Genomic DNA, 13,913 nt, shown 5'->3' on the forward strand with positions numbered 1-13,913 from the left:
ATGCCATTTCAGATTCTTTAATAATATCACACAAGTTCTTTGGCAACTTCCATTTCTGCTTGTTAACTTAATGTAAACAATAAAGTGATTCTGCCCTAAGCCAGTTTGAAATTCACATGCATGTATAGCACCCACCAGGTGCTTCTTTTCAACACTATACCATGAGTAGAGAAGTTAGAATTATTATCGTTTGATTTCAATAAACAGCGTTAAACAGAACTAAATGCTCTTAGTTTTCTACATGTAGGCTGTCCTATTTCTTCAGTTACAACTTTGACACTATAATTATAAATGTTCACTAATTTGTTATCAGCTCCTGGGTTATTTTCATAATCAACAGTCAAGCTATTAACTACAGAGGAATTGGCATTTGTAATTTCGAAAATTCTTTTATGTGCAGTACTAGTATTACATCATGACTCAGTTTTTACAAAAGTTTCCAAGTTTAAAATCTTTGTTCTTCGCACTAGTTACATTGCGCAATAAGAGAAAAAAAATCATTACTGCGGCTTGCAGTATTTTTTGTCACTTTAATACCACAAGCCTCACTGCTGCTATGTTCCTGTTAATACCAACCCGCTGTAAACTTGCTACTTATTACTATAGTTTGCAAGTAAATCTGTACATTAGTAGAACGGTGATCTGATTTAACACCACTTTTGTTGTCTTAAGCATATTAAATAGGTAAAACAGCTGCAACTGGTCTAGTCCAAACGCATCTCTCTAAACTAATTGATAATAGTAATGAGTTTGTGTCATCATAAAAATTCAAGTGACCAATCACCAAAGTTACGTTGCTCGTGTTGGAAATGTTTTATTTGTCTACTTTTATACGTTGTTACTACACAACTACTGTTCACCAAGAATGTTAGGCAGAATTCGAGTGTGTGTGTGAATGCCTTCATAGTAGTACGCATACATTGCTAGGTGTTGATGAGACATTGAAATTATTAGATTTTAGGATTTGAGATGTGGTGCAACTCCAGCTGTTAAATTGGTTTCTCGCAAATGTAGGGGTACTTCGCGTCGCATAGGGCGTCGTTCCACTGTCCTGTGTGCCTCTTTTTTCCAAAAACCCAATTTTTGCCGGTCTGTCAAAAAAATAACACAGCAATTAGGGTACAATCATGTACATTAGATGACCATATTCCCCGCAATAGTACTCTTTTTTCATTTCACACAAAGTAAAAATTTCTTCGTCTTTTATGCAGATCACGTAATATGGCAACGCTTATTTTATGACTAATTGATTGAAAATTAATTAAATTAATTGACTATGGAAATTTCTTTGTTCTCCAAGACAGTGAAGATAAAAAAACTAAAGATAGTTTTCTTTAGATAGATATTGATGAAAAGGAATAGAAACACAGTGACGATAACATTTCAGCTATCTTACTCCAAAAAAAAAGGAAGAAGCACGCACCTTGGAATAGACTGCGGCGCAGTTCTCTCCCTTGAAAAACGAGACAAGAAGAGTGTTACTTGGCTCCCCCCGGGCCCAGTTTGTGTAGCCAACAGGTGATTCATCTGTCCACTTCCATTGTCCAGCTTCTTTACGCAGACCCAGCCAGATTAATGGCTCAGCCCTTTTATCAGGAACTGCAATCAAAGGACAACAGTCTGTTACTTTAGTTGCAACCTCCGACGACTCTGGAGTAAAGGCTTTTGTCTTTGCTTCTTTTCCAGCGTTGCACGTGGCTAATTTATCAAACCAAAGTGAATGTAAGTAAAGCGAATGTAGAAAAGTTTTAATGATGGACCCAAGTCTAAGGAAATATTGCATGTTCGGTTAACACAAGGACTATACATTACTTTGTATACAAGACCTTTGTCATTCCTTGAAGGATGAGATAGCTTCTCATTCATATAATAATAATTGAATGTTATATGGCAAATTTCAGCTAAAAAAAGACGCAAAGTTTTAGTGGTCCTGCTTCAGAGTATTTTCACATTGACCCAATCATTATGATCTTGTTTCTTGTTTACCATTATCTTCCGTTTCGTCTGTATGCGTTCAACTAATACCCTATTATGATTCTTTATGCATATATTCAGTGATGGGAGAGATATGATAAGGAATGGCTGCGTGATTTGCAAACCTAAAAGTTACAACATTTACGTGCAAAAAACTGATACCCACATTTCGAGAGCAGATTTGCAAAATAGTTGTTCTCGGCCTGGTCGTTGATAGAGACAAGACTTGCGCCGTGTTGCCTGCATCGTGAGCTCGCTGTAGACCAGCTGACTTTGTCTGTCATCAGTTTGTAGCAGTGGTTGTTGTATTTGCTCCACTCACTGGGGCACTGTACAGCTGTAGTAATCGGTAATAGGATGGGATAAGATTTCAGTGGTTAGATTTGTGATTCTCACACAAGGAAAGTCATTATGAATTTAATTCACATTCTTGCCCGTGGGCTAAATGCAGGTAAAATGAAATATTACAGACCAAAAATTATAGGAACAAGTGTCAACTCTAGTCTAAAGGCTAACTCCAGATTATAAGTTATTCGGTTTGTAGACTTCTTTTTTCAAGACAGTGGAAGGCGAATAATCCCCCATTTCCTGTAATGAGTGCGTTTTGTGATATGAGAGAATTGTATTCTATTTGTCAGTTAAGGTGGAAAAATTGGGTAGAATTTATTGGCCTAAGCTCTTTAAACAGCTCATTACCTAACCGCGGCCGGACACACTGTGGAGGGCAGTATGCAGACGGCAAGTAATGACACCAAGCATTTTGTTTCGGACTTTGCATCTTCTGCTATAATAAATAACACGCGACACAGACGACGTTACATATTCTGTTCAATTTTACTTCGTTCGTACTTATAAAACTGTGCACTATTCACTAGAACGTCTAGGCACAACGTTGTACTATGCGATAAAATTGCTGATGGAGGCTGGAGGTTGCAAAACGTTCATATAACAATATAAAAAAAAGAGAACTCACCATTCTGACAGTTCTGTCCAGTCCATCCTTGTGAGCAGGTACATTTGTAGCCACCATCTTTGTTCACACAGCGTCCATTTTGGCATGGGTTTCTGGTACACTCGTCAATGTCTGTGTGATACGCAAAAATATCTTGTACATGAACTACAAATTTGAAACTGTTTTAGAGGTTCAATACTTGATACATTGAAATCAGATATGTATAATATATATGCATATTAGAAGAAATAGATATGGAAATAAAAGAGATAAATATGGTTTGCCCCTGTACAGAATTTGAATATGAACTCACCTTGCTGACAGTTCTGTCCGGTCCATCCAGGTGAGCAGGTACATTTGTAGCCACCATCTTTGTTCACACAGCGTCCATTTTGGCATGGGTTTCTGGTACACTCGTCAATGTCTGTATGATACGCAAAAATATCTTGTACATGAACTACAAATTTGAAACTCTTTTAGAGGTTCAATACTTGATACATTGAAATCAGATATGTATAATATATATACATATTAGAAGAAATAGATATGGAAATAAAAGAGATAAATATGGTTTGCCCCTGTACAGAATTTGAATATGAACTCACCTTGCTGACAGTTCTGTCCGGTCCATCCATGTGAGCAGGTACATTTGTAGCCGCCATCTTTGTTCACGCAGCGTCCATTTTGGCACGGTTTCCTGGTACACTCATCCAGGTCTTTGTAAGAAGCTAAATGAAAAAGAAAAACTAGACCCTTAGCATTAATTCAAAAAGAGTATCACTAACAAAATACTAGTAGAGAGCTTTGGACATGATGAGGCTAACAAAGGGTAAAACTCTCAAACTAACATTACTTACCAGTGGTTGACAGAAATGTGACTTTTATAGGCAAGGCATCGGAAGTCACATTGCTGTTAGTAAATGGCACATACGTTGGAGTCGAGTCAATGACTGCTATCTCGTCAAATGCCGAGTTGTTTTCTTCATAGAATGCTGTCTTCAATGGAGTACTGGGTTCCAGGATCATCGTGCCATTTTGTTTCAGCTTTGAAGCAAGTGCCACCTACGTTTAGGAACACACATTTATCCATAAGGTGATGCATACAAACCATTAAGTGATTTATAAGAAACTGTTACTAATAAAATCCCCTTTGCAGACTTGACCGGGTATTTTTGTCACCCAAAGCTTCATGATTGCTTGAAAAATATCAACTCAATCCTAGTGACGTCTGCAAAGTATATATAAAGCACGTATGGCACGTATGACCACTCGGCCCACGTGAACAAAAGTTATTATCTTACCCTCCCATCGAAAGTGATCTGTGTTGCCATGATGCCAGCGATGACAACTGCTGCAACGACCAGAAGTCCACATCCCATTGCAAGCCAACAAACTCTGCTGAATTTCCATTTACTCCAAATTTCCACGACACGTTCTGAGATAAAACAGGTAACAGAGACAAACGTCAGTAAGGATTGAACAAAGGTAGCATCCATTTAAGAATCTGTTTGGCCAACAACCCCTCAAATAGCCAAACACCCTTTGTCGCCATGGCAACACGCGTTTTAGAGCCATTTTGCCAGATGTAAAAATGTAGATATTGGCCAAGGTTAAGTTTTGCATGACGTTAAATTCAATGTACAATTCATAATTATAGACATATGAAATATCTATGTAACTGTAAGATATAGAATATTTTTTTATTCATTAACACATGACAAGGACAATGTGGCGCTCCACTCAAGTTATAAAAACCTATTTTAACAGCGCCACATAACAAAATACAATGAATAAATGAACTCAGATAATCAACAGCAACATAGAATAGGTTCAGAGTGGAAAATGTAGTTTTGCGCTACGTTTTATATCTGCCAAACTAAAAATAGTTCTATCAAGTATTCTTGTGTTCAGGTGTTCACCTTTCCGTCGACAGTCAAATGTATGGTAGCAAAACTTTGCTTGCTATTGTTAAGTTGTTCCGGTGTATATCATTTTATCAATGTATTTATTTATTTTTTCCATCACAGTGTACGGTATGATGAACGGTATGCCATTCCCTTTCATTCACCCTTTTAGTGCCACCTTCAAAAAATCATAACAGACTTCTAAAACAAACATTCAATAAAATTTTATACAAAGGAAGAAGTAACTTTTCAGTTGCTGAAAATGCCAAAACAAAATGTTTTTCTGACACAACTTTTTTTCAGATATGGACCTTTGTTGTCGTTTGATGGCTAATTAATTGTCCATGCAGATATTTACTCTATAGCGACGAAGAGTGATGAGAAATCAATCTCTTTCAGTCAATTTTCAAAGTTGAAAACATATTTGAAATTTACGTAACAGTGTCCCTTGTTTGTGTGTCTACAATACGCTATAAAACTGTTTTTTTATGATAGTACATTAGCCTCTAGTCCAGCTTTGCAAGCTTTGGTCCGCTCCCAGCGGTAGCTAATAATGCTGAATTCCAGGCTTATTGTATACAATACAATGCAATACAATGCAAAGAATTTAAATGTTGTATTTAACGCTGTAACATACCTTTAGCCCTGTATGCAAAGCTGACTTCCTTAGGATCTTTGTAAGCATCCTCTGGTTTGTCGTAGTCGTGGGAACGAGACTCCTCCTCATATGCTTTGTTTACTTCCTCAGGCACTTTGTAGCCGTAACAATCCTCTGGGTCTTTGTAGTAATGGGAGCAATGACCTTCCTTATACCCCTCACTGACTTCTTCAGCCTCTCGGTACCCGTAAGTGTGTTCTGATTCATGTCCCGAACACACCACCACGTGATCTCCGACGTTAAGGTATCGAGGCTTGTCGGTGTGAATGCCAGGAGCGGAATCATACGGGCCTGCTTCCGCCTGTTCTCCGACGATGGTGTGTTCATATGCATGCTTCCCACGATAGACAGCCTTGCTTCGGATTTTGAGATCTTTGTCAGCGATGGAGGAGGATAACTCTTTATTTACTTTCTGGGCATGTTTCCCACGTGTTGGAGTGGGTGTGTATATATTAGGCACTGAGGGTTGATGTCCTGAGCTGCTCTTTGGGGCGGTCACATCTTTCTCTTTGGTATTTTTCAGTGCCTTCTGAAACTTTGAGCTCGGTGTTGTGACGCCCACACTTTCCCTTTTTGTGTGCTCTTGTTCCGACGGCGGCGTGGTCTCGGTTGTCGCCATTCCTGCACGCAAAAAAGGGGACCCTTAATCAGAATTGTCTCACATAATGAATATCATTCATAGCTTTTTGAGGTCTGATGTTAACAGAAAAACACACTATGGAATAAAATCTTCTTGACGAGGGTCATGAATATATGGACAAAGTACGTGACTCGTATCACATGAGGGCAAAATATACATGTTTCGGGGAAAAAAGTCATCTATGCCACTGTCATGTGTAGATTTGATAATTTGATAATGTTTCCAATTTGTACAATATTATATAAATAACGCCTAATATCAAATGAATGGTCTCTGTACATCATGTGCTGAAAACAGCAACAAATGTCAAAGGCCTTCATGGAAAATTGAAACAAAAACGCACATTGCTTTTAACCCACTTAACGTTAGTTATTTAATAACCTTTATCCGTAGGGTAACCTATATCCGTTGTATATAAAAATAGGATATTTTGGGATCGTTAAGTCGATGGAGGGTAGTTTCACACTGCAATATTTTTAAAATGTTGATATTTGAAACCCACGTCGTTGACCTGAAATCTCTAAATACTCATTTTTTTTACAGCAACGAATCTAGGTTACCCCACGGATTAAAGTGAACTAGCGTTACGCATATTGCAAACACGCCTACACCTCGTGCTATTTGACGTCTTGGAATGTTGACGTTAAATCGTTTAAGAACGAAAACAAAAATTAATTTTGACTAGAAAAGAATTCTTTGGAAGGGAAATCTGACGGCTAGAAATACCTTAGTTTGATGTCACACAACAATCGCTGCGACCGAACATTCCAAACACAAGACTTAACAGCAAGGGTTTTGTAAAGCGCTGTTGCTTCGGTAAAGAAGAAAGCACACCTAGACTCATTTAGAATCACATCTGCATATGAAACAAAAGTGCACCCACGTCCAAAATATGATGTCGTCATCCAACCTCTTATACAAGAAACCCGGCTCAAGAACTGTGCCCAAATAAGGACAGCGTCAGCTGAGTTCTGAGAATAATTTGGCTTTCAAAATATGGCTGGGAGGATTTCTTTTAATATGTATATCTGCGTACGTGATTGCACGTTTCATCGTGTACCGTAATGCAGCTTTCACGTAAACAAGCTGCTAGGGGACCTAAACATACACTTCTTCTTCCCTACATTGAAGTCCATCTGCCACCAAAAAGATCAGAGCATGTCCAGGACACAAGGTACACATACCGGGACCTCTGCTGCAATACCAACGTCACACACTAGGGGGCCAAAAGTGCACATTGACCTTCGTCTTAGTCCTTGACCTTCGTCTATCCCACCTTACATTTTAGTACAAATATCAATGTAATTCACAAAATGTTTTACAAAAATATATGAATTAAGCTAAGAATTTCCACTTAGAATGAAAATGGCACAGAAAACACAGGCTGAAGATCGCGGGTACACTTGGTGTATTGAACATCGCAAATTTCTACGTCATCATACAATACTCATATTGCTAGCCATGTGATTGATAAAAAATGTACTCAACTTGCGCAGAATAATAGTACATATTCTACCTTGAGCTTTAGAAAAAAAGTAGCGGCTCTTTTCTGTGTAGGGATCTCAACCAGTGTGCTTAATTCCACAACTTCAACACTTTAGAAACGAATGCCATTTCAGATTCTTTAATAATATCACACAAGTTCTTTGGCAACTTCCATTTCTGCTTGTTAACTTAATGTTAACAATAAAGTGATTCTGCCCTAAGCCAATTTGGAATTCACATGCATGTATAGCACCAGGTGCTTCTTTTCAACACTATACCATGAGTAGAGAAGTTAGAATTATTATCATTTAATATCAATAAACAGCGTTAAACAGAACTAAATGCACTTAGTTTTCTACATGTAGGCTGTCCTATTTCTTTAGTTACAACTTTGACACTATAATTATAAATGTTCAACAATTTGTTATCAGCTCCTGGGTTATTTTCATAATCAACAGTCAAGCTATAAACTACAGAGGAATTGGCATTTGTAATTTCAAAATTTCTTTTCTGTGCAGTACTATTATTACATCATGACTTAGTTCTTATAAAAGTTTGCAAGTTTAAAATCTTTGTTCTTCGCACTAGTTACATTGCGCAATAAGAGAAAAAACATAATTACTGCGGCTTGCAATATGTTTGTCACTTTAATACAAGCCTCACTGCTGCTATGTTCCTGTTATACCAACCCTCTGTAGTCTTGCTACTTATTACTATAGTTTGCAAGTAAATCTGCACATAAGTAGAAGTGATATGATTTAACACCACTTTTGTTGTCTTAAGCATATCAAAAAGGTAAAATAGCTGCAACTGGTCTAGTCCAAAACTCATCTCTCTAAACTATTGGTAATAGTAATGAGTTTGTGTCATCATAAAAATTAATCTCTTGAAGATTTCATCATCCTTGATATGAAATTTTTTTTATTCATGCAGAACTGGGTAGGAGGTATCTTGGATCTGTTCATTGCATTCACAGAAATTTGCTGCCAAGCAGGTGTGAATCGAACGGCAAACTGCCCCCCCCCCTCGTCTGAGGTACACAGCGAACAGAAGCGACTTATGTCCAATGCATCAATGGAAACATCTTGCTGACACTAATCAGATTCTGTAGCGTTTGTACTTAGATTTTGTTTCTAGCAATAAGACCATAAATCAAAATAAATAGACGTATGGAAAGAATATTTCATGGTTGTTCATAACTGAAAGTCAAGGTCGCGGACATTACGATGACTTGTCACATCTATGGGTGGGTACCGGTATAGAAAATTTAGGTCCAGAAGATCAGGTTTAAGTCCGGACTTGAACCTGGACATGATTCAGTATATGAAAACTTGTGAATGAACGATACTAAACACAATGGTTCATTTCGCTATAAAGAATTGCGGAGTATTCGACTCCCACTGGGGTTTCAAAAGCCTACAATGCTAACTGCCATTGTATGATTGACTGTAAAACTTGCTCTACATTACGTACGATGTTGGTCAAAACAAACATACTTCGATGGAAGGGAGAATCTTTTTCATCCACTCTTCGTGCTTCTCTGGTCGCTTTTGCAGCACCAGTGCGTACTTTTTACGCCAACTTGGATGTGACTTTGATGTTACAATTAAAAAAAAAAAAAAACAATATACGTACACAAAGTAAAGTGCTTACCAACAAGATTTCGATCAATCCTTAACATAAAGTTGACTACCGCCACAGATAAACTTATATTCTGGGATGTCCCTTTTTTGACTACTTGCAAATGAAATCATATTTTCTGCTGCAGTCGCCGTCTGCATTTTCCGTATAGCAACAAGACTTTATGTATTATGTGAGCTAATAATGTGCTTCGTTATTGTCCATATGGACAAAGTAAATGCCATGTTGGACATGCAAGTGACCTTTGACATCTAGTTCAATGCTAAGTGACAACCTTCTATTTGAATGGATACTGAAATGCCTAACATCGCGATTACGGTCAAATTTCTTCAATACTGCAATGCAAGGGTGGATTGATTATTTTTTACATCCACTCTTTCTCCATTTGCTTCGATGATGGAAAGCCTATCCACTGCTATCATGCTGGGACCCCAAACACGCAGTACCATTCAATACTGGCTTGTATGTCACTATTTTGACTTTTCGCAAATGTAAGGAAATGTCTCTTTGCACTTGTTGTCATTCCATCTTCCGTATGTCCATCTCAGGGTGTTTGTCCAGTTTTTGCCGGTCTGTGGGAAATGTTAGATACGAAACATGGTTACTTTATTCAGCACGACTCCTACACAGTCTCCCATGCAAAAAGCAAATTTTAAAAAGCACATGCTCTACTAATATTCAGAGATATCGTTACTTTTTTATGATAGAAGGGATCACTCACCTTAGACCATATGTTCACACAGTCCTCTCCACCGTTCCAGAAATCGTTGTTAGGCTCACCATGGTCCCAATTCTGATAGCTGAATCGTGATCCATCATTCCACTTCCAAGCTCTCCCATTCTTACGAAGTCCAATCCAGACACCTTTATCAGGGGCTGTAGAGAAGTAAATGGAAATGATCTGTCTGTGAATAGTATCTGTTACAGCAGTACTATACTCATACTGCTCAACAGTCGTTATAAAAGTTATACATGGGAGATTTAACAACATTTTGAAAAAAAATCAAGTTCATACTACGTCGATGAAGGTTTGACATTCAGGTAATAAGATATTCCAAAAAGCAATTGCTCAAGCAAGTGGTTATGATTTTGGAAACGGTCAGACGTTTCAACTAACATCCACCATTCGTCAGTGACACTAAAATGTCCAATAGGAAACGTTGTATTGTAAGACAATTTTAAGCTAAAGGCAATTTGGATTCCAAGAGGAAATAAAAGGTAAGGAAAAGTCAAGCTGAAGACAAGTTTGGATTTCATCCATAGTTAGAGTATAAAAGACCTGTTTCTTCCAGATCACTTCAGTGTCACTGACGAAAACTAGTGGATGCCAGTTGAAACGTCTGACCGTGTCCAAATCATATCCAGTTGCCTGAGTAACTGCTTTTTGGAACAAGTCATGATCAATAATACTAATCTGTTGATTCTCTAACGTCTCATATAATCTATCCTATAATCAACTTGACGACTGAGGCACCAGAAAAAAAATGGCCAAACAGTTCCCTCCACTAGGGGTGGGTACCGGTATGCTGCACAAAACCGATTTTTCTTATTGGACCGGTCCGGAAAAAACGGACCTAAAGAAAATTAGGTGGACCAGATGTTGGACCTATTGGAATAAGAACAGATTACTTGATCAGGATTTCACACGATTTGGCGCTTGCAGGTCGACGAAAATAACAAGAGCGAAGTAGAGAGAATCATTTCTACCAAGTTCTACAGCCAATCGTACAGAGGCAGCTAGTCTTGTCTGATCTTAAAACGCCAGTGTGAGTCTAATACTCTACCAAATACATTTCTTTGTTGTAAAATAGACACATTTTTCACATACTGAATAAGGTCCCGGTTCAGGTCCGAACCTGGACCAGATCCTCTGGACCTGGACCGGACCTGGACCTGAATTTTCTGTACCGGTACCCACACCTACCCTCCACTCTTCTCGGTTTTCTGGTCTTCTTAATGTTTTAACTAGTATCATGTCTGTCCAGTCTCTGATGTTATCCTCCCATCCTTTCAGTGCCTACCCCTCTGTCTTTCTCCCTGGGTGGTTCCTTGTATGATAGTTTTGGCTCTTTCCGATGTCTCAGTGATGGAATTTTTTTATCACACTTTTTCTAAATCTTAGAAGCACCAAATTAGATGTATATTGTTGTGGAAAAAAATCAAATCTCTCAGACTAATTAAGGCCTTGTAACATTTAATCATCTGTTAACTACCCACCATTAGAGATAAGACCTTTAATGAAGTAGTTCTCCTCCTTGCTTGTGATGGATGCCAGATAGGCACCATTTCTCCTACACCTGTATGCTGCATCATGCCAGGTGACTTTGTATCTCATTAAAACGTAGCATTTGTTGTTGTGTTCCCTCAATCCTCTTTGACATTTTTTGGCTGCAACGAAACAGTAAATGCAGTGAGCGAACGCCAGATGGGCTTAGATGGTTGCAGTAAAGCATTGGCTCTAGAGCAGCTGACGTTGTCTCTAAAGTTACGCAACCTAATTACACAAGTTGGTCAAAGTGTAAAAATAAGAATGCAAATGCTAAGAATACTTCAAGTAAATAAAGGAACTATAAAATATAGATAACTCACCTTGCTTACAGTTCTGTCCAGTCCATCCAGGTGAGCAGGTGCATTTGTAGCCGCCATCTTTGTTCACACAGCGACCATGTTGGCATGGTTTCCTGCTACACTCGTTGATGTCTTCGTGTTAAAGAAAGAAATATCATTAATAGATGTGCACATTACTGCAACAAGAGAGAGAGAGAGTAAAGAAAAGGAAGGATGAAAATTCGATAATGTTTGCAAAGTGTATGACAGCCACGAAAAAAATCTATCACCTTCCTGACAGTTCTGTCCAGTCCATCCAGGTGAGCAGGCACATTTGTAGCCACCATCTTTGTTCACACAGCGTCCATGTTGGCATGGGTTCCTGGTGCACTCGTCAATGTCTGTGTAATTAATGACATATTGTGTGAATACTAGCTCAGTTTTAGATTTGAGATGCTGAATTTGTACGGATAGAAGAATGAGAACTAACCTCGCTGGCAGTTCTGTCAGAAAGCACAAGACAAGCTTTAGAAGTCTAGGTAATAACTTACCATGTTTACAGTTCTGTCCAGTCCATCCAGGTGAGCAGGTACATTTGTAGTTGCCATCTTTGTTCACACAGCGACCATGTTGGCATGGGTTCCTGGTACACTCGTCAATGTCTGTGTTATACATAAGATATTTTGCCATTTCTAACTCTGAGGGAGTCAATGTTAGATTAAAGATACACAATGTGACAGGACAAGACTAGAAGTCTAGGAAATAAATTACCTTGATCACAGGCCTGTCCAGTCCATCCAGGTGAGCAGGTACATTTGTAGCCATCATTTTTGTTCACACAGCGTCCATGTTGGCATGGGTTCTTGGTGCACTCGTCAATGTCTGTGTTATGCATAAACTATTTTGTCTTTTCTAACTCTGAGGGGTTCAATGTTAGATTGAAGATACACAATGTGACAGGACAAGACTAGCAGTCTAGGAAATAAATTACCTTGATCACAGGCCTGTCCAGTCCATCCAGGTGAGCAGGTACATTTGTAGCCACCATCTTTGTTCACACAGCGTCCATGTTGGCATGGGTTCCTGGTACACTCGTCAATGTCTGTGTAATGAATAAAATATTGTGCCATAAAGGAGTCAATGTTAGATTGCATACATAGAATGTGAAAGACGAATCTAGAAATCTAGAAAATAACTTACCATGGTTACAGTACTTTCCAGTCCATCCAGGTGAGCAGGTACATTTGTAGCCGCCATCCTTGTTTACACAGCGTCCATGTTGACATGGGTTCTTGGCATATTCTTCTTTGTCTGTGTGAACATTACAATTTGAAAGTCTGTTGAAGGCGGAGCCAAGGACTTATTTAAGCAAGCATCCAATGAACATTGGACAAAGGAAATAAAGATAGCTTAGGGTCTAGCTCAGACCAATTGCCTTTCAGTAAGTGTATATTTGTTTACTCCGAACAGAAATGTATAAGTATAACATAAAACGTATAGAAAGTAAACTGAAATAAATTCAAATGTAAGTGTAAACAGAAGCCCAAGAGTTGTCGCATCTAAAATATATTGACATAGATAGATAGATTCACTTCCTGTCATACCTAAACCACAAAACGTTAACATAGACTAACCTGTAATCTGGTAGACCTCATTTGCATGAGGCCCGCCTTCGCCGTCTGCTTTACAGGCTGTGGAACGGCCGTACTTCTTGTAGGTGTTGATCCCATCAGCAGATCCAAAACACTGTCCGCCATGCTGTACAGCAAACGTGGTAAAGCCACGAGAAACTGCAACCTGGTAACACTTGTCTATGGCGTTGGTACGTCTTATGTAGCGGCCATCTAGTCGTGGATCTGTCTTCTCGAGTATTGAGATGGCCCGGGCACTCGGCACGTCCTTCCAGCATCCCAGGCTGGTGTACCCACAGCTCTTCCTCCCTGTGTGAGGAAGAAGATTTTACTGTAAACCCCAAGCAAAAAACATCCTCGGTGTGAGAAGAAACTGATTTTAAGCTATCAAGGTCTACATAAAGGCAATGATATTAGAAGAAGCAATGAGTTTATTCCCATCAAGGTTGATTGTTCCTTTCTTAAGAAATGCAAGACATAT

The 13,913-nt window shown here is 38.8% G+C and overlaps 2 long non-coding RNA genes across 2 annotated transcripts; both read right to left on the reverse strand.

Moving 5' to 3' along the window:
* Positions 1-1,545: 1,545 nt before the first annotated feature.
* Positions 1,546-2,232, reverse strand: LOC118430285. Its single transcript, XR_004832834.1, has 2 exons — positions 2,141-2,232; positions 1,546-1,599 (listed from the first exon to the last, which is right to left on the reverse strand). It is a non-coding gene; the product is annotated as an uncharacterized LOC118430285 (long non-coding RNA).
* Positions 2,233-7,742: 5,510 nt separating this feature from the next.
* Positions 7,743-11,635, reverse strand: LOC118430284. Its single transcript, XR_004832833.1, has 3 exons — positions 11,472-11,635; positions 9,976-10,130; positions 7,743-9,826 (listed from the first exon to the last, which is right to left on the reverse strand). It is a non-coding gene; the product is annotated as an uncharacterized LOC118430284 (long non-coding RNA).
* Between the last annotated feature and the right edge of the window lie 2,278 nt (positions 11,636-13,913).

Source organism: Branchiostoma floridae, chromosome 14, assembly GCF_000003815.2.
Source record: "Branchiostoma floridae strain S238N-H82 chromosome 14, Bfl_VNyyK, whole genome shotgun sequence".
Lineage (NCBI taxonomy): Eukaryota > Metazoa > Chordata > Leptocardii > Amphioxiformes > Branchiostomatidae > Branchiostoma > Branchiostoma floridae.